At 37.2% G+C, this 20,175-nt stretch overlaps 1 long non-coding RNA gene across 1 annotated transcript; it reads right to left on the reverse strand.

Moving 5' to 3' along the window:
• Window positions 1-235: 235 nt before the first annotated feature.
• Window positions 236-19,103, reverse strand: LOC148115544 (uncharacterized). Its single transcript, XR_015732678.1, has 2 exons — window positions 19,038-19,103; window positions 236-411 (listed from the first exon to the last, which is right to left on the reverse strand). It is a non-coding gene; the product is annotated as an uncharacterized LOC148115544 (long non-coding RNA).
• Window positions 19,104-20,175: the final 1,072 nt, after the last annotated feature.

Raw genomic sequence — 20,175 nt, forward strand, 5'->3', positions numbered from 1 at the left:
AAAGAAAAGAGTTTCCAGCGATACTGAATCATCAGGCGGAGAATTCCCAGGAAAGCAAACCAGCGCAGTGTTGACTTGACGTTGTCTGAAATGTTCCCTATGGCACCCTTCCCAAAAGTAGATTAAAGCCAAACAGCTGCTGATATGGAAACCAACTGTTTGAACTGCAGTGCACTTACATATGCTAATTGTGTCAAGCACTCCTTGTAAACGTGAGGCAGGAAATGACTAAACATTTAGTGCTGGTTATTTAGTAGTGTTCCTGGAGACACGTAGGTGGTGTGGACAGCATGGTATGTGCATTAAAATGCAATTTAGGTCAATGATTCTTTAAAAGGTCTTGTCTTCCTTTTCTCTTCCACAGCAGATTACAAAGATCACCTTCCGGAAAGTTACTGTATTGCCATAAGTCTGAAAAATACAAATTAAAATGACTCACGAGACATATACATAAAATAAATATAGAGTTTCCTCCTTATATTTATTAAAAATGTCCTAGAAGCTTGTAACAGAAACGACACATAAGAATTGTACTGTAGAGCAGTACAAAGAAAGGCAAGCTGTTTACATGTAGAAATAAATAAAATCAACTAAGGAAATTGAATGTTTTCTAGAAGAAGCAACCAATACAGGGCAGTGGTGGGATTCAAAATTTTTTACTACCGGTTCTGTGGGCGTAGTGTGGTGGGCGTGGCATGGCTTGATGGGTGTGGCTTGGTGGGCATGGCAGGGGAAGGATACTGTAAAATCTCCATTCACACCCGACTCTAGGGGAAGGATACTGTAAAATCTTCATTCCCTCCCCACTCCAGGGGAAGGTTACTGCAAAATCCCCATTTCCTCCCAATCAGCTGGGACTTGGGAGGCAGAGGATAGATAAGGGCAGGGCCAGTCAGAGGTGGTATTTACTGGTTCTCTGAACTACTCAAAATTTCCGCTACCAGTTCTCCAGAACTGGTCAGAACCTGCTGAATACCACCTCTGATACAGGGATAGTGTTTGGAACTTTTTTCTTATTGCTTCATGCACATCTTTTCTAGTTTTATTAAAAAGCATATCTAAGACAAAGTGTGTTCTACTAAAGACATGGAGCTCATAGATGCAATGCACTGCATTGGGCTGGCCTGAAATTAATAGTCATAAAGATAGAGATGGGAACAAATTTGGTATGCCTGTGATGTCATATGGATCCTTGATCTTTGGACGATGGTTGCCAATCCACTTTGGAAAAGCAAAGGAGCAAGCAAATTGTAATTACAGGTTGCATGTGTCTGATGAATGGAGACCAATTACTAGCCATTCACTTTCTGAGTTTAGGATGTAGGTCAAAGAAATAGAACTATAGGAACGATTATATCTAATTACTAGCAATAGCACTTAGATTTATATACTGCTTCATAGTGCTTTACAGCACTCTCTGAGCAGTTTAATTAAAATATTGCTCCCAACAGTCTGGGTCTTCATTTAACTGACCTCAGAAGGATGGAAGGCTGAGTCAATGTTGAGCCAGTGAAGATCAAACCCCTGATAGTGGGCAGAGTCATCTTGCAATACTAACCACTGCACCACGACGGCTCTTAATCCATCTAGATCAGGGGTGTCAAACTGGTGGCCCGCAGGCCGGATGCGTCACGTGCAGGCCATGGCATGCCCACCCCAGCTCTGCAAAGAGAAAAAATGTTGCAAAACATCACATGATAGTAACGTGATGCTGGGAGTTTGATACCCGTTATCTAGATGATCAGAGGTGACCACTTTGTATCCAAGCAACAGTCTTTCCACTCCTTACTTAAGAAAACTTTTAACCACGGGATGATTTTATTCTTCTCTTTTGGCATGCAAAGCACATTTCTTTCCATAGATTGAGGCACAATACAGGCACTTCTCAAGTCTGAATATTTGACAGATGGAAGATTAGGATATCAGTGGACTGGCTTGCTCTTACTAGCCCCCACAGTTTTTGCTTCCCTGGATGACTCTGACCCTTTACCCTGATATCTGATTTATTTCACATGGTGTCATTAATTGTAAGATACCTTGAAGAACTTGCAGTCTGAAATTGACACATATAGGGTTTAATCAAATATATAATTAAATATATAAAACAACTGCAACCTCTTTTGCTTCCTAAATCAAGGAATAAGAAATGTAAATGTATTTTCTTTTTTAAAAAAATTTTTAAATTATGTTTAGTGACATTTATTTTTAACTCTATATATAATTCTATATGTGCATGAATATTTGCTTGCTTGTTTGTTTGTTAAATTTACATGCTGGCCATCTCACCATCAAAGTGACTCTAAGCTGCTTTTCTATAGAGCCTTACGTTCCCTCTAAAAATAACTTGGATATATAAACTGCTACAATCTTTGCAGAGTTCTTTACAATAGAAATTTTAAAAAGTAATGTAACTAAAGATTTTAAACATTTTATTGAAACAGTAAATCAACCAGCCGTTAAAATATTAATGCACAATCAAATACCTAATCAATTCCAACTGCAGCCATTTTTGTTTTTTAATGAGGCATAGTTTGGTAATTAGAAGTACGTTTGTAATTTTGAAGACCAATATGAAATTATAAATAGCCTTATTCAATATTGTACCACAAGATATGTTTGCATAGATGGAAGCTTCACACACACACACACACACACACACACACACACACACACACACACACACACACATCTTCTATTCATATTGCTTTATGGCAAGCCGTTAGGATTATTTCTTCACATAGTATTTCCTAAATTCTTAGTCCCTGCGAAGCTGTTGCCCCACTCCTTTTTTAAAAAAAGTTTAAAATATATTTTAATTTTAAACAATAATATAAAGATAGTGGTATGTTCTAAAGCACAGCACTCTTCCAGAGCGAACTTAATTTTCATAGTTTCAACATAAGGCCCACATAATTTTTTTGTTTTGTTTTTTAAATGGTGAGTAGTTTGCAGGTTGATGTTATATTTATAATTGTGTCCATTTGCACAGAAACAAGCAAAAAAAAAACCAACCAAAAACGTAAAGGAGATTTGAAAATGAGGATAGTAAGACTCAATCTCACAAGATTCTATTCTGGTAAATTAGTTGGTGGTTGGGTTTTTTTTCTTTTCTTTTTTTTGGGGGGGGGGAGGGTTGACTAGTCAAATTCACAGCGGCAATGATTTTTAACTTGCCAAGCTTCCTCCTGCTTTTCCTCCCAGTCTTTTTCTTTCAACACCACAGCATGCTCTGAAAATGTCTTAAGTGCCTTCTGGCTCAAAACAACCAGGGCCTATGGGCTAATAGAAGCAACAGATGGTAGATACTCAGTCATTTCAGCAGGCTTTTGAGAGGGAGACAAATTGAGAGAACTTCCTCCTGTGTAGATCTATGCAATTATATGGGTTTTAATTATTCCTTAATTGGTTATGTACCATCAAGTCAGTCTTAATTCTTGTAATCACGAAGATAGCCTTCTCCAGGAATGAGCTGTCCTCAACTTGGTCCTTCAGGTCTTCCAGTGGATTACCCTTTGCTGTTGTCACAATCCCTTGGCATAAGAATATGAGTCTAATTGTGCAATTTATTTCTCTGGGCTTCTTCTGCACTATTGGATGCCACTCTTCTTCTTCTTCTTCTCCTCCTCCTCCTCCTCCTCCTCCTCCTCCCCCCTCTCCTCCTCCTCCTTCTTCCTCAATTAATGTTGGTTTTAGAAAGAAAAACGGATAATGTGTGAATCAGCCCTTCGTTGCATTTCAGGTCTATTCCTTCAATGAGCGATGACTGCCATCTCCACAGAACTCAGAGTTTCAAATATTTTTATGCATCTCCTATGCATAAACCAACAACACATAGCATATCAGTTCGTTCACAGGTTTGATTCTGAATATTCAGAATGTGCTTTTGGTTTAACTGGTTTGTGAGTCAGGTTATGTAAGATAGGTGTTTTGAAACTAGTATTTAAACAGAAATAGAAAAGGAATGAAGAGGCAAATATAATTTTGCGTGATTACACCATGTGCCATTTTTGGGGGGAGAGAGTTCAGTAAGCTATTTCCTAGCCCAAAACCTTGGAAGAGTGAGTTCTTTCATCATTATTGACCCAAAAAATTGAAGGAAGGAAGGCCAATTATGAATTGTTCACATTTTGTCCTGTTCACGATCCCTTGACCCAGTTTCTTGCTTGTGACTGAATACATATTTTCACTTGTTCAACAGTCACTTTATATTTTGACTCACAAATGTGCTCTCTTGTGTTTCACAGTCTGTACACTTACAGTCATTTATTACGGAGCATCACAAACATCATTATTCTCATAGTTGATGAAGGATATGCATTTCCAGGTGTCAAACTGTAATCTATCAACTCAAGTGTCACAAATGAGGAAGAAGCCTAATTTTGCTCTTTCTTTGACCAGGATAAAGATGTTTAGCATACATCATCCCCTTACTGAGATCAAGGAAGCTGTTTTGTCACAAAAATATCTAAAACAAGTGTAGAATAAGCAAAAAAGATTACAGTTGTACCACTTGATTATGCAATGATCTATTGGGGCTTTCTTTTGTTGGCAGACAGACCATGTAAGGTGGATTCTTCCTAAAAATCAAACAACATTAAAAACAGAAGTGTTTTTTTTTCCCCTTAAGTGGTGGAGTTGTAAATGATTTAACTGCCATTCTGGGCAGCTAAATCAATTTCCAAACAGGAGGCCTTGCTAAAGGTTTTTTTAAATAGTAATTTTATTAAACATTAAAATGAAAAAGATAAGAACTATTACAAACTAAAAGAATAAAAAATAGGAACTGACAAAAGAAGGGAAAAATAAAAATAGAAAAATGAAATAAAAATAAGACTATAGTAAAGAATAAGAAAAAAATATATATACAGAAATACCCCCCACTTTATCATAACAAATATAAGTATTTTAGCAACTTATTAATCTCTCTTAAAATACATCAGAAAATCTCTTCTTCCCATATCCCATCTGTTATCTATAAAGAAATCCTTAAAGCCTCATAATTCAGACCTAGTCAACAAATATCCATTAAGGGTTACCAGAGTTAACCACCTATTTATTTTAACTGATGAAATAAACCAACTTTAAATTTTTTCTTTTTCCTTTTAAAAATCTTGATTTTTAATTTCTTCAAAAACTGTCCTAAATGTCATTTCTTTTTATTTTTTTCTTTGTCTCTTATCACAAAACCTTTCAAAGCTTTAACAAGATTCTTTTGTAAATCCAACATAAGAAACTTATCCAGGTCACTTTTTAAATTTATTTGTACATCCTTTTTAATTATGACATCCACCAGTTTCATTTGCATATCCACTGTAAACTCTTTTTTTATATCCTTCTTGTAACCTGTTATTTTTAAAGCCACTTTCAAATCAGCCTCAGTCTTGTCCAGTAAAGCTTGTTCTTCTGCCACAAATCTTTTAAATACAGATTATCTATAATGGAAGTTTAAAAATTAATTTCTAAGGCCATTGTTCGGAAATATCCTTCAATACATTCAATGTTAATGTATTTTGCTCCATCTGTATTAATAAGTCAAATATATGTTCTTCTCCTTTAATTGTTCTTGTTCCTTGTGGTTTCCTCTGGTGTTCGATCTTCAAAGTCCCCTTCTATCATGTTTTGTAAGAATTCAAAGCAACAGAAAGTTTCCCACAGCAAGGATTTTTAAAATCTTATTTCAAATCCAGCTAGACCCTTAGTCTATTTGTAATGTTCCAAAACCAATGTTATAATCACCAGTTAGTATGTTCGTGTGTGTGTGTGTGTATTTCTTAAATTTTACTTAAAATTTCTTTTGCTAAGAATTGAAAGAGACTCACACAGTATTCTAAAACTTGCTGTTGCAAAGGTTCCTAATAGTTAAACAGCCATTAAGAGCAATTTCTGAAAATAATTAAGACATAAGACTTGGCAAACTTTATGGCCATAGATATAGCCACAGCTTTATTACAGCTGTGAGCTTAGTTGGAATCCCTTGACTCCCAGCCACTCAACTTACAAGTCAAGCACAAAAACCTCAGTTTCTGCAGTCTACTCATAAGAAGCAGCTTTCTGGAGTATATGTGGGCGATCTCACAATCTCTCCTTTTTCCAGAGAGACTTCACTGACCAGAAAACACCATCTGGACACCATCTTTGCCAGAGAGTTGTCCCTACTCCTCCTTCACTATGAATCCACACTGAATATCTGCTTTGTTAAAGTTTTCATTATTATTTTAATTAGTAGTAGAATTTTTTTTAGATATATACTAAAGGATTTCCAATTCAGTGAAATGTAGTTAAAAAATTAAAGAACTGCTTTGTAGTCCTGAGCTTGTTAATATAGGAGTATGATTAACAGTGGGAATGAGAAGGATACACACACACACACACACACAGAGAGAGAGAGAGAGAGAGAGAGAGAGAGAGAGAGAGAGAGAGAGAGAGAGAGAGAGAGACTGTTTGTAGCCCTATAACCAGGGGTGGGTTCTACTTACCTTTACTACTGGTTCGCAGAGGGGCCACACACATGTTCTTCTGCGCAAGCACAGAAGCTTCTGTGCATGCGCAAAAGCGTTTTGATGACGTTGGGGTCAGTGGGCGGAGCCTCCCGCTGGTTTTACTACCGGTTCTATAGAACCGGTGAGAACCGGGGGCAACCCACCACTGCCTATAACATACATTTGTTTACTAATATTTTAGGCACTAAAATATAATTGCTACTAAAGTAAAATTTCAGTTTGGAAAATTAAACGGAATGAAATAATGGGATATTATTCCCATTCCCACTTCCAAGGTTGTAGGAATGTAGGCTGCAATGGCCCATTGGGTGAGGTAGATGATTCTACCACAGTAATGGTGCTATCTTCATTGTTTAGGAAGTGCTTGCTGCTTGTAGTGGAAGGACAAAGATTAACAGTCCTGCATCCATGTACAGTATCATATAGATCAGAGGAGTCTGCATTACAGAGATTAATTGCACTTGGACTTCTTAGATAACAATTGGATTCAAGCATGTGTTGTAGCTATCAGCATTATGTCAGTGTTTTACACATATTCGCTTCAGCCTTTTGAAATAGCTCTGTAGGTTAAGAGTCCAAGTTCAGACAGTAAATCAGCTATTAAATATGTATTAATAAATAGGAAGGTAGTGAAACATTAAACAGATTTACCCTGAATCATAGCAGTAAAATCTATGACTCAGGTCCCAAACCTTCCTCAATATCAAGGGCATTCCCCAGGTGGGGTGGTGGGGAGAAGGGTATGTGTCAAGAAAGTAGCCATCAAAGCATGATGGAAGCCTTGCCCTTTTCTACATATGTTGCACATCATGTGGTCATGGCTGCAATCTTTAATTTTTTAAGCCCTCCCTGCAGAGACCCATGACTGCAATCCTTGATTTAAGTAACCTGAAAAGAAAAAATCACGATGTATTTGGTTTGCAGAGAATAAATTGGAGGCATAACTTTTTAATGAAAGGAGACAGTCTTTGATTTTTTTTAAAAAAAAAACTCTTATGGATATAGCAACTTCTTGATCTGATTACAACCAAGCCCCTTCTTGCCTTTCTTTCATTCCTTAAGCTATACACATAGATAGCTCAATACACGCCCGCACACGCACACACATACAAAGATTGTGTCACCATTTGATAAACTTTTTAAAAAATACAGTACTAAGTTTGCTAAATAAAATCCTGGTTCAAAATAGTGTGAATGGGACAGGCAGCTTTGTCCTACAGATATTGAAAACTTACAATGTCACCAACAATTGATCTGATGCAAACTCTTTTAAGCGTTAGAAAAAAAATCACTCTGAGTTAAATTCTTTGTCATAATTAATGTAGAAATAATTTTACATTATTTCTGTAAAACTTCTCTTCCAAAATATTTCTATCTCCCAGCCTGTTCTATTTATACTATTTTAAACCAGGATTGTATTTAGCAAACTTAGTTTGATCTCAATCATGTCACATTGTATTTATCGGCATGTTATTGAATGCAAAGTTATATCTGATGACCAAAATAGAGAAATAGCAGCAGTTTCTTTCCTGGAAAGATATTTACCCAACCTCCATTTTACATTTTGTATCGCTTTTATTAGTGTATAAATCTCTATTACTGAAAACAGAATTTCAAATCATTTAATGACTGATGTTGCTATGGTTAAGTTAGCCTCCTTATGATAGTTGTGAGGAAGTTTGCATTTCTCAAAAGTGGAATCTACCAATATTATGGAGAATAATAGTCTATTCCCTGCAACACCATCAGTTTCTTTTTTGTTCCAAATCAGTGTTGACTCTTCACTTTGGGAGAAACTTAGTGACATATCTTTTCATGTAAATCCATGTAAATCCTGTAAGGGTTATAAAAAGCTTAGGCTAAAAGACCCCTCATATCCTGGACATAATTTTTTTCAACTTCTACCCTCAAAACGATGCTACAGGGCACTGCACACCAGAACAACTAGACACAAGGACAGTTTTTCCCCGAATGCCATCATTCTGCTTAATAACTAGTTCCCACAACACTGTCAAATAATTTACTAAGACTGTATTACTATTATTATTCTCTTCCTTACTAATATCTATCTCTTCCCACTTATTACTATGATCATGTTGCTTGTATCTTTCAATTTATATTGTTTTTATTTTTTTCCTAGTACGATTTGATAGCTTATTAGTAACCTTGACTATCACTAAGTGTTGTATCTTTTTATTCTTGATGAATGTATTTTATTCTCCTTATGTACACTGAGAGCATATAGAGACCAAAGACAAATTCCTTGTGTGTCCAATCACACTTGGACAATAAAGAATTCTATTCTATTCTATTCTATTCTATTCTATTCTATTCTATTCTATTCTATTCTATTCTATTCTTATTCTGCTCTGCTCTGCTCTGCTCTGCTCTGCTCTGCTCTGCTCTGCTCTGCTCTACTCTACTCTACTCTACTCTGTTCTGTTCTGTTCTGTTCTGTTCTAATTCTATTCTAAAAGCTAAAAAATGCACACACACAATTCTCACCAGAATGTTAAAGATGTGTCTTTGTTCTACTCTTATAAGATAAAAATGTCGAAGTAAAAGTTCTAAAATATATGGAATCATATATGACATAGCCAAGGTCATCACAATCCCATTGAGTCAAAACAGGGTTAGAATATAGATTCCTTTATGTAATCCAAAACATCTTCAAGTTCCGTTTGGAAACTCAGACAGAGAGCCGTTTGAAGGATGAGCAGCATAAAATTTAGAACAATCAGTATGAACTGAATATGACAAAGAATATCCAGATGATATAAATTATATTCTATATGAACTACCCAGAGCAGGCAAGTAATCAAGGAACCAAATTAACTGAATACAAATAAATAATTTTATTTGCAAACAGAAGTAGGTAGAATATGAAGATATGAGAAGAGAGTATGAGAAGTAGGTATTTATTCAAAGTTGATCCTACATATGTTATGGGGAATAATGGCCTGTTCCTCACAATATATAGGTACTGCTCGACTTTCAAAAGTTTGTTTAGAGACTGTTTGAAGTTACAGTATCACTAGAAAAAATGGCTTATGACCGTTTTTCACACTTACAACCGTTACAGCATCTCCATGGTCATGTGAGAAAATTTAGATGCTTGGCAACGGACTCATATTTATGATGGTTGCATTGTCCCGGGATCATGTGATCACCTTTTACAATCTTGTGACAAGCAAAGTCAATCAGGAAGCTAGATGCAGTTAACAACCGTGTTACTAATTTAACAAGTGCAGTGATTCACTTAACAACGGTGGCAAGAAAAGTCATAAAATGGAGCAAAACTCAACAAATGTCCTACTTAGCAACAGAAATTTGGGGCTCAATTGTGGTCTTAAGTCGAGGACTACCTGTATAAAGTTCCTTTCTGTTTCAGGTCAGAATTAAGTCCAAGTTCTTCTTAATAACAGAGTCAATTCACTTTTAGTGTCATTAATTCCTCATAAATGAAAAATACAGTAATGAAGAAAGATGAAAATTAACATATGATTTTCACATATGTTGAATCTTTTAAAGATTCTCAAGAGTATTTCATCCAAACTCCCCATTTAGTAGCAGTAACATCCCCCCACCTTCGTAATACATACCAGTTAATACTTTGTATCTTTGCTGCTATATTGGGGAGATAAATTGCAGTAGAATTACCACAGAATTTTTTTATATTTTGTATTTCTTATGTGCCTGCCTCCCTCAGACAGAAGCTCTGGGCAGTGTACAATATAATCAATAAAATTTATTTATTTATTTATTTATTGGTTCGATTTATATGCTGCCCTTCTCCGGAGACTCAGGGTGGCTTACAATGTGTTAAGCAATAGCCTTCATACTTTTGTATATACCTGCTTAGGACTTTCAGGCCCCCCTAAGCGGTGTTCTTTTTTATACAAAGTCATCTTATTGCCCCAACAAACCGGGTCCTCATTTTACCTACCTCGAAAGGATGGAAGGCTGAGTCAACCTTGAGCCTGGTGAGATTTGAACTTGCAGTAATTGCAGGCAGCTAGTGCTACTTAACAGCACTTTAGTCCGCTGCACCACCCAGGGTCTTGAACATTAAAATCAGAATTAATTGAGATTTAAAAAAATTTAAAATACAAGAAATAACATTAAAATCCTCTGACTGTCAGGGTTGCCTAACAGCATAGTGATCATTTACTGTCTTCGCTTGAATCAGCTTTATTGATGTCTTCTACATTGATTAAACTTCAATTGATTCTTTTTCTTTTCATCTTGTGATAGTTAAACATGGAACCACATGATGAAAAAGTCCCTCAAATTCTGTACTGGGACTTTCCTTGGTCAGCAGATGTTATTGCACTCTAGCTTGTAATCAACTAGTGAAGTTCTGCTAACAACACCACCAACAAAAATTTGAAACAATAACTACAAAAGCAAAACATTTTAACTTTTTTTTTTTTAATAGAGAAGAGTTTTCTGCAATTTATATTGCCAATGCCATTACAATCTTTTTTTTTTTATGAGTGCATGTACCGGTATATGATGATTGGGTCAAGAGGGTGGGTGAGCACACATTTTAAAAACAGCTTTCTCTCATGAATACGTATATTTAATAAGGCTGATTCTCAATAAATTGCAACCTTTTAAAATGTTTTAATGGATTCTCTCAGCGCAACAAGACTTCTATTCATAGTTAAATTCAACAGATCTATTTATCCATCAAGAAACTGACCTTTGATCATGCCGTTATAACTCAGCTGGTCACAAAAAAACATCAGCTGATAATCCCTACACCCTTCCAATACATAAAGCAAAGATCAGTGTGGGGTGAAGCAATCTCCTCTCTCAACTCTTAAAATAATACACAACCAACATAACCCATGATATTATTGTCTTTTCTGACTTGCAGAATACTGTATTATTTTATAGACTACTACTGCATTTATGAGGTAGCAGTAAAGGTCTATGGAATTTTGGCACGAAATCTAAAAAAATATAGCTTTACAGTTCAAAAACTCCAAATATAAAGCTAGAAGACCAACATCTTACTACACAACTAAAGCACTGTAAGGTTCATTGTCTTGTGACTGTCTTGTGCTCTGCCTTGACTGTGTGCTAACAGGGAAGACAAAAAAAAGGAATGGATGAACAAAATGCATTCCCATTCTTATGAATATGCATGAAATTGCAGCTGTCAATGCAATCCTGTTCTGGTCTACTCAGAAGAAGCTACACGAAGTTCACTGAAGCTTATTCCTGCTTAGTGAATAGGGGTTGCTGGATAAACTTCAATAGTGAGATAGGCAGCATATGAATGTAATAAATAATAGTAATAAAATGTGGCAATCGTTTGTTACAGGTATTGCTGATAGTATTAGAAATGAACACCAATAGCATCTAACAACTGGTTGAATTAGCAAAATATAAAAATAAAAAACATTAAACAGAATAACAGAGTTGGAAGGGACTTTGGACAGTCCAGCCCTCTGCTCAAACTGGAGACCTTATACCATTTCAAACAAATGGTTGTCCAATCTCTTCTTAAAAACCAGCAGTGTTAGAGCACCAACAACTTCTGGAGGCAATTTGTTCCATTGATTAATTGTTCTAATTGTCACAACACCTTTCCTTGTTATTAGATTGGTTCTCTCCTTGATTAGTTTCCTTTCATTACTTCTTGTTCTGCCTTCAGATGCTTTGGAGAATAGGTTGACCACCTTTTCTTTGTGACAACCCCATAGATACTGGAACACTGCTATTATGTGGCCCCTAGTCCAGTGATAAGATTCAAATAATTTAACAACCGGTTCTCTGCCCTAATGATTTCTTCCAACTAATTCACCAAACTGCTCAGAAAGTTAACAACCGATTCTCCCGAAGTGGTGCGAACTGGCTGAATCCCACCACTGCCCTAGTCCTTCTTTTCACTAAACTAGACATACCCAGTTGCAGCAACCATTCTTCATATGTTTTAGCCTCCAGTCCCCTAATCATCTTTGTTGCTCTTTTCTGTACTCTTTCTAGAATCTCAACATCTAATATTTAAGTATTTATTAAACAAACACATAGGCTGCCTCCACTGCATTTTGCAATGTTAGGAGGTTTATTACTCTTAAAATATATAAGACCCAAAAGGAAAATCAAAAATCACAAAAACAATATAATGACCAAAAACCTGTCAGGAAACATTAAAGCCTATCAGAAAACTATATAGTCATGCCCAGGAAGTAGGATCACAGCTGGCCTGCTGAAAAAGCCAGGGTAAGCTGTGATCCCAATGTGGTGGCCCTTGCATTGGTTGCCATACAAAGGTACTTAGGGTAAGAGGTGATCATTTGAAGAATAATAACGGTAATATCATGAAAAGAAGTATCAAGATCTGAAAGTCAAAATTGAAAGAATGGCATATATGGGTCATGGTGATCTAGTAGCTGGTGCATAGGGTGCCATACTAAAAAAATAAATAAATCTTGGATGGCACTTAGAAAATTTGTGCATTGAGAATATTTCCATCTATCAAACACAAAAGGCAACATTGCTTGGATCTGCACATATATTACACTGATATCTTACAGCAGGGGTGTCAAACTCGTGGCCCGTGGGTCAGATGCATCATGCCCCTGGTTTAGTGAAGGGGGGAAAAGTCATGATACGTCACGTGATGACAATGTGACGACGCGAGTTTGACGCCCCTGCCTTACAGCATCCTAGGTTCTTGGGAAGAATTCAGTGCCTATGAAGGCCAACACCAGCTAAAGAAATGGCAATTGTGACTTCACATTGTTGTGAACATATAAAAATAATCTGTTAAATTACATGCCATTTGACTCTCTCTGACTCTGGGCACCTCACAATGATGATACTTATACACATATGTTTGGGCTCGTGATCTTAATCACTATATGGCTGAAAGGTTTGTTCTTCTGTTAGTAGAAGCCTTCATATAAGGAACATGAGCTAATAGCCCCTTGCCTTTCAGATGATCTTTGCATCATGAGGAAACATTTGGATTCACAGAATAATATTTATTTTCAGGGATAATCTTCAAAGCAATTGTTCCTCCCTGGAGCCTTTGGAGACAGCAGACTAATCTGTTCTCTAATACCTGTTATGAAGAATATTGAAATCTTGCCCTTTACTTGCAAGAAGCTACAAGTTGTTTACAACATAGATTAAAAACAAGAATGAAGCTGCTTTTATATTTTGCATGCTTGCTGAAACTGGTCATCTTGATGTTCCTGACTTCCGTCTGCAAGAACAAAAATTCCATTCTGGGGTGAAAGCCAGCAAAGCAATCAGCCCTTCATTTTAATTTGCATTTCTCTGTCAATAGATAACAGATTCAACCTTTTCTTCCAACAGCTTTTTCTACATTCCCTTAAACTCTCTTCAGGGAAGAACTGGTCTATTACTTTAACATTTAAACTGTTTTAATCAAAACCTATTTTCATTTACACTTTACACTTTTAATGGTTTTGGAATGAAAATTATTTGTTTGGCTTTTCAATCCTTTTACTATAAATATTTCCAGGGAAATATCACAAAGGTTGGTACCCCCATTACTAAAAAGTGGGAGAGGTTTCCCCCAGTTAAACCTGTGAGAAAGAAAAAAGTAACAATGACCTGGTAGAGATACATCGAAGAAGACAACATCACCACCTGATTGATATCTCTCAGAGGACCAAGTTCCAACTCTTCAACTGGCTCCACTCCTCTGACTCATTTGGAGCTGCAGGTTTTAAGAGAGAGGGGAGAGGGAGAGGGAAAAGGAGAAGGAGAAGGAGAGAGAGGGGGATAGAGAGAGGGAAGATTGCAGGGGTGTCAATCTTGCAGCCGGCGAGCCAGATGCATTAGGTGCTGGCCACTCCCACCCCCGGTTTAGCGAAGGGGGAAAAATAGTGATACATTATGTGACAACGTGACATCACAAGTTTGACACCAAAGGGATAGATAGATAGATAGATAGATAGATAGATAGATAGATAGATAGATAGATAGATAAGCAGGCAGGCAGGCAGGCAGATAAAAGACAGATAGGCATCATACTAGTTTTTTTGCAGTTAGCATTCAGAAATAAAAAAGAGATGCTGTACAGGTGAAAAGGTCAAGTGCTTGAGGTGGCAAAAGGCAATGAAAGTAAGAAAAGAGGCAATATGGTCACTTCAGGGGCAAGGCACATCACGAGAAAAAGAAATGAAACCATAGGCGTTCTTTTTCTCACATGATTTATTCAGTAGATTTTTTTCAACACAAATCTTGTACCAAGCTGTAATGTAAACCTAGCATTACTGCATTAAGTATGGGATGGCAGCAGTAGCCTTGTTCACCGTTATTCTAAGGATTCCTATGAAAAGAGGGTCAAGGCAACTAGATTTTGATGTATATTGCAGAGATTTTGATGTATATTGCAGTCAACAGAGCCATACTTAATGCAGTAATGCTAGTTCCTAGAAAGAGTACATTATATAAACTCGGCTGCTTGTGGAATTTAAAAGATTGACTTCTTAACTGCTTCTCCAGCAGATTGTTTGGCTATTATAACCCCACCTAGCAGTGGGTGACAAGTTAATAACAGTTAAGTGATTTTCTTCTGAAAGACTTGGTTACAATTCAAACTCTTCCTCTTCTAGATTTGCAAAAGCCTCTAGCCTCAGTTAAGCTCCAACAAAGTTGTGAGTTTAAAGGGTTCCTTCCTGATACCTATGCCAGAAGACAATGCATTAAGCAAACAATTCTCTAAAGGGGCTGTTGCATGTGGTTTCTCCTGCACTGATTTGAAGGATCCTTCATTGGGTTCAAAAACGGTGTGCAGAACTGCTGGACCAGATGCCTGTCATTCCAGACCAATAATTAGCTTGAAGGAATGAAGCACCTTTTGTAGAGAGTTAGACCCACTGATAGAACCATCCTATTGTATTGGATCTCTGAGGGAGATGGCTCGTTAAAAATGTGAAAAGATATAGATAGATAGATAGATAGATAGATAGATAGATAGATAGATAGGGATAGATAATGTAAAATATATGTGAGCCCTTAGACTCACAGCTTGATTATTGAGAAGCAGTAACAATATCAAATAAACAAATCAGAAGAGGCTACTGTTTTTCTGTTATAATGGAAGATTGGGAAATAGCAATCTAAAGAGCTCTGGAAAGGAAAGTGAAATATCTAGGATTGTCCACCTGCCCAGAGTTACTGAATGGGAAAGCCTTTGCTCGTTTCTTTTATATTGATCCTAGGGACAATCATTGTTTCTTTCAAAATGTTAGTTTCAGAGAAACAGCCATCTGTTCCAGTGGTGAAATCCATTTTTTTTTATTACCGGTTCTGTGGGCGTGGCTTGGTGGGTGTGGTGTGGCTTGGTGGGTGTGGCAGGGGAAGGATACTGCAAAATCTCCATTCCCTCCCCACTCCTGGGGGAAGGATATTGCAAAATCTCCATTCCCATCCCACTCTGGGGCCAGCCAGAGGTGGTATTTGCCGATTCTCCGAACTACTCAAAATTTCTACTACCCATTCTCCAGAAAATGTCAGAACCTGCTGGATTTCACCCCTGATCTGTTCCTTGTCACCAGAAAAGGAGTAGTATTTCTGGATGCTCTAGAGGACAACTATACTTATGGCTCCCCACCTTTGTTAAAATCTGAGGCACTCTCTGAGTTTGTGTCACCAAATTAACAGCAACACAATCTTCTAATTTGATAAGTCAGACAATTCTTTTATTGTCATACAATTTTATAAAAGTTCTTTAATATTTTCCATAAAATAAAAAATGATTTTTTTAAAAAAAAGCTAAACAAAAAACAAATAAATTAAAGAATTAACACTCCTATACCTGCCATATATTTCTTTAATGCACTTCTCAAGATAAAGCATGAATGAATATTTTGAAATAGCTAGGATGAGTGTGACTAAATATCACTCACAAACAGCCTGAAAGCAATCATTTCAAAATACATCTATACTAATTGGTAACTTTAATTGTATTGGCTGTGTGAGTGCGAATCACTAACATTACTCCATATGAGCTGAGGATTGGCAGGATAGCTTCAGATGAAGATGTGGCCCTTTGATGTTGATATTTGATTTCTCAAGTTTTATTGGTTTATCAAAATATAACATACAAAGAAAAAATGAAAATAATTGGAAAGTAGGGGAGGAATAAATGTAGGATAAAAGGGAAAAGAAAAAATAGCATTGACTTCTAACTCTTTTTAGCGAGGTAGAATAAGATAATGCAGCCTCCATATTTTACTTTTGCACTGACGTTGATATTTGTACTAAAAACAACCACCACATCATTTGTGAGTGCCACTGAAATCTTGCCTCACAATGCTTGGGACCAGGTAGTTTATTTTTGTTGGAAATATAAATAGGAAGCAATGTTTAATTTTTCCTCCCACTCCTGCTCTGGTTCTGCTGTCCCCAAAGATAGTAGTGTTTTAATAAGAACGATAATGCATTTATACAATTAATCTTGTATCTCATTTGATTCTAAAATATTTGGGAAATGATGTTTTTAATGGTTATTGATAACCCTGACATCCTTCTTGTAGACATTTTTGTTGCTTTATTTCACATACGGTAGTATTTTATATTCTTTTTTGCCAGGGACAGTCTAGGACAGGGGTTGGCAACCTTAAACACTCAAAGAGCCATTTGGACCTGTTTCCCACAGAAAAGAAAACACCAGGAGCCACAAAACCCTTCCAATGCCTGACTATTTTCTGAGTAGCCACAGAACTAGCATATGTAGTTGAATTAAATGTTCTGTTTTCTGAAACTTTTCTTTTCTTGGATTTATCCATGGTTGGCCTACTGGGGGTTAAAAAACTCAATAAATCGTGTGCCAGTGGGTATCACACATTGGCAGTTGTGACACATATTTTGAATGACAGGGAGCCGCAGCAGAGGGATGAAAGAATCACATGCGGCTCCAGAGCCGCGGGTTGCTGACCCTGGTCTAGGAGTTGTTCTGAGAGTGAAATGGGCAGTCTCTAATTTTGATAAATAAATAAATAACAAATTAATAAATAGAGAGGAAATATTGATTAGTGAGAAGACATTGCAGGCAGTCCTTGACTTAACAACAAAATTGACTCCAAAATTTATGTTGCTAAGAAAGACAGTTAAGTGAGTTTTGCCCCATTTTACGACCTTTCTTAGACAATGGTTAAGTGAATTACTGCAGTTGTTAAGTTAATAACACAATTAGGTGAATCTGGGTTCCCTTTGCTTGTCAGAAAATCACAATGAACATGGACCTGGGACAGTGCAATCATCATAAATATATGCCAGTTGCCACCATCTGAATTTTGATCACCTGACCATAAGGATGCTGCAATGGTTGTAAATGTGAAAAATGATCAAAAGCCACTTTTTCAGTGCCTTTCTAATTTCAAACTGTCACTAAACGAATGGTTGCAAGTCGAGTACTACCTGTAGTTCAGGGATGAACTACTCCCGGATCAGACCAGATCGCCCGGTCCGGTAGCGATCTTGGCTGGTGGTTCAGCGATCTGGTAGTGATGGCAGAGCAAAGTTCCGCCCACCTGCCAAGGTGTCATTACTTCCTGGTTTTAACCAGGAAGTAATGTGTTTTTTTACCTTTGCGCATGCGCAGAAGGTCTGCGGGGAGCGTGTGCTTCTGAACCGGTAAGTAGATTTCACCCCTGCTGTAGTTTTCTTCAGTTTAATATGTAGAAGTAATCCGAACACTGTATTTTAAAACAACCCACACCCATTTCAAGAGACAAAAGCAAAACAAAAAAGGGTCCCAATCTTCACTCAGAAAAGACTAGAAGTTTTACTGATGTATATTTGAATTTTGAGCATAGGGCAGTAGTAAAAGGTGCAAACAACGCAAAGTGAACCAAGTTAAAGTAGCAAAAAAGAACAAGTTATCCAATCTACTACATTTAAATCCCAGAGAGCAGAAGAGGAAAAGTTCCAACTCTTAAGAATGGGAATCTAATTTTAGCCAGCTCCATTGTGAGGTAAGTGTGTGAGTCAGTAATGATTATGTTAGGTTATATAACCCGCTTCATTTTAAAGCACATGGTGTTAGAGAGGAAGACGTTGCTTTTACATCCTCCTCCTTCCTCCATGCATATGTTGGCACATTCACTTCAAGAGACCCCTTATGTCATTTAAATGTATTTTCGAACCTTGATTAAAAATAGCATTGAGTTGGTTATATAATGTGAATAATTGCACTATTAGAATGTGTGTGTGGTGGGGGGAAGCCATCCTCCTTAAACATTCACATACAAAGTCATGTGTAGGAGTAAGATGAGAGTGAAATGCATAACTTTTAAGTTTTGTTATGTACATTTCATAGGATACCCATTTACTCCCCTTGTAATTTAATTAACATAACGTGAAGTTAACTTCATCTCTGTGCTACCGAATCAAGTCAAAAAATATAAGAGCCCATAAATATCTACGAGATAACTGAACTCAAAGCACTTTCTAAACAACACAAATAATCTGCTCATCATCATGTGTCCTGTGTCGTATTTGCAGGACTTAATTAGCATTTAGTTCGAAGAGAAGTTTACTCACATTAAGAGGAACAAGGCCACACTCTCCCTGCCACCAGTTTCCCCAAGGGCATCAGCTCTCTTCATCATTTCAGTTTATGTCTTTGTGGCTTTGAGCAGTACACTCTGAATCAGAAGGTAATTTGCATTAATTGCATAAAAGAGTGTGTCCCCACCCACTTGTGCATAATGGTCTACTTGACCCTGGCAAGTCAGGGAAAAGGGCAAAATTTCAGTCTGAATTTTTCTTACATGTGAGTAAATCTCCCGTTCCGGCTGAAGTCTTGAACAGAGATTACTTAAAAGAAAATCTGCGCTGATTGCCTATATACCTTTCCAAAAAGGTTGGAAAGCTTACAGAAAATTTTAAACTCAAGTACCTGAAACATTTGGGCTGAAACTCATTCTGCATTTTTTTCTCTATCCCTGATTGTCACTAAACTTGGGCTATTGGTCAGACCCTAATGTTCAAGTATGAAATTCCATCAGCAATTTGTCAAATTCTGAACTACTGCAGTTAAATGAATATGGGTATGTTTAAACCAGTGGTGGAATTCAGCCAGTTCAGGTCGGTTTGGGCGGAATGGTAGTTAAATTGCTGGCTGGCCCCGCCCCTTCCCACTAAGCCCCTTCCAGGAGTCCCCACGCGCCCCATTTTGGCTCCCAGGTAAGTGCAGGGAGGCCTCCTAGGCCCAAAACCAAAACGGGGTACACGGGGTGTGGCACATCCCCCCTGCAGCCCATTTTTGCTCCCAGGGGGGTGCAGGAGACCCAATGCTGCCTGTCACACCCCCTGGCCATGCCCACCATGGCCACATCCACCCAGGCGGTCATTAAGGCAGAGAACCAGTTGTTAAATTATTTGAATCCCACTACTGGTTTAAACATAAAGCAGCATGTTTAGCCACATGTCAAATTACCTGACAAAAAGGTCAAAGGAACAGTGATGTTCTCTGGGTATGAACTAATTTAGTGCACAAGTCTAGTGGTCTTCTAAAAGAGTGGTAAACCCATACCCCTAAACAAGCAAGCTAATACGGGCCAAAGAAAGATTAAAAAGTAAATCTGTTTTTTAATCTGTTTCTGTTTTTTAATCATAAGGTACTGACAGTATGGAGTTGGATGGCTTTTAAATTGAATCATTGAGTAAATAAGAGAGG

This window comes from Pantherophis guttatus, chromosome 2 (genome assembly GCF_059756535.1).
Source record: "Pantherophis guttatus breed Tessera chromosome 2, ASM5975653v1, whole genome shotgun sequence".
In the NCBI taxonomy this organism is placed as follows: Eukaryota; Metazoa; Chordata; class Lepidosauria; order Squamata; family Colubridae; genus Pantherophis; species Pantherophis guttatus.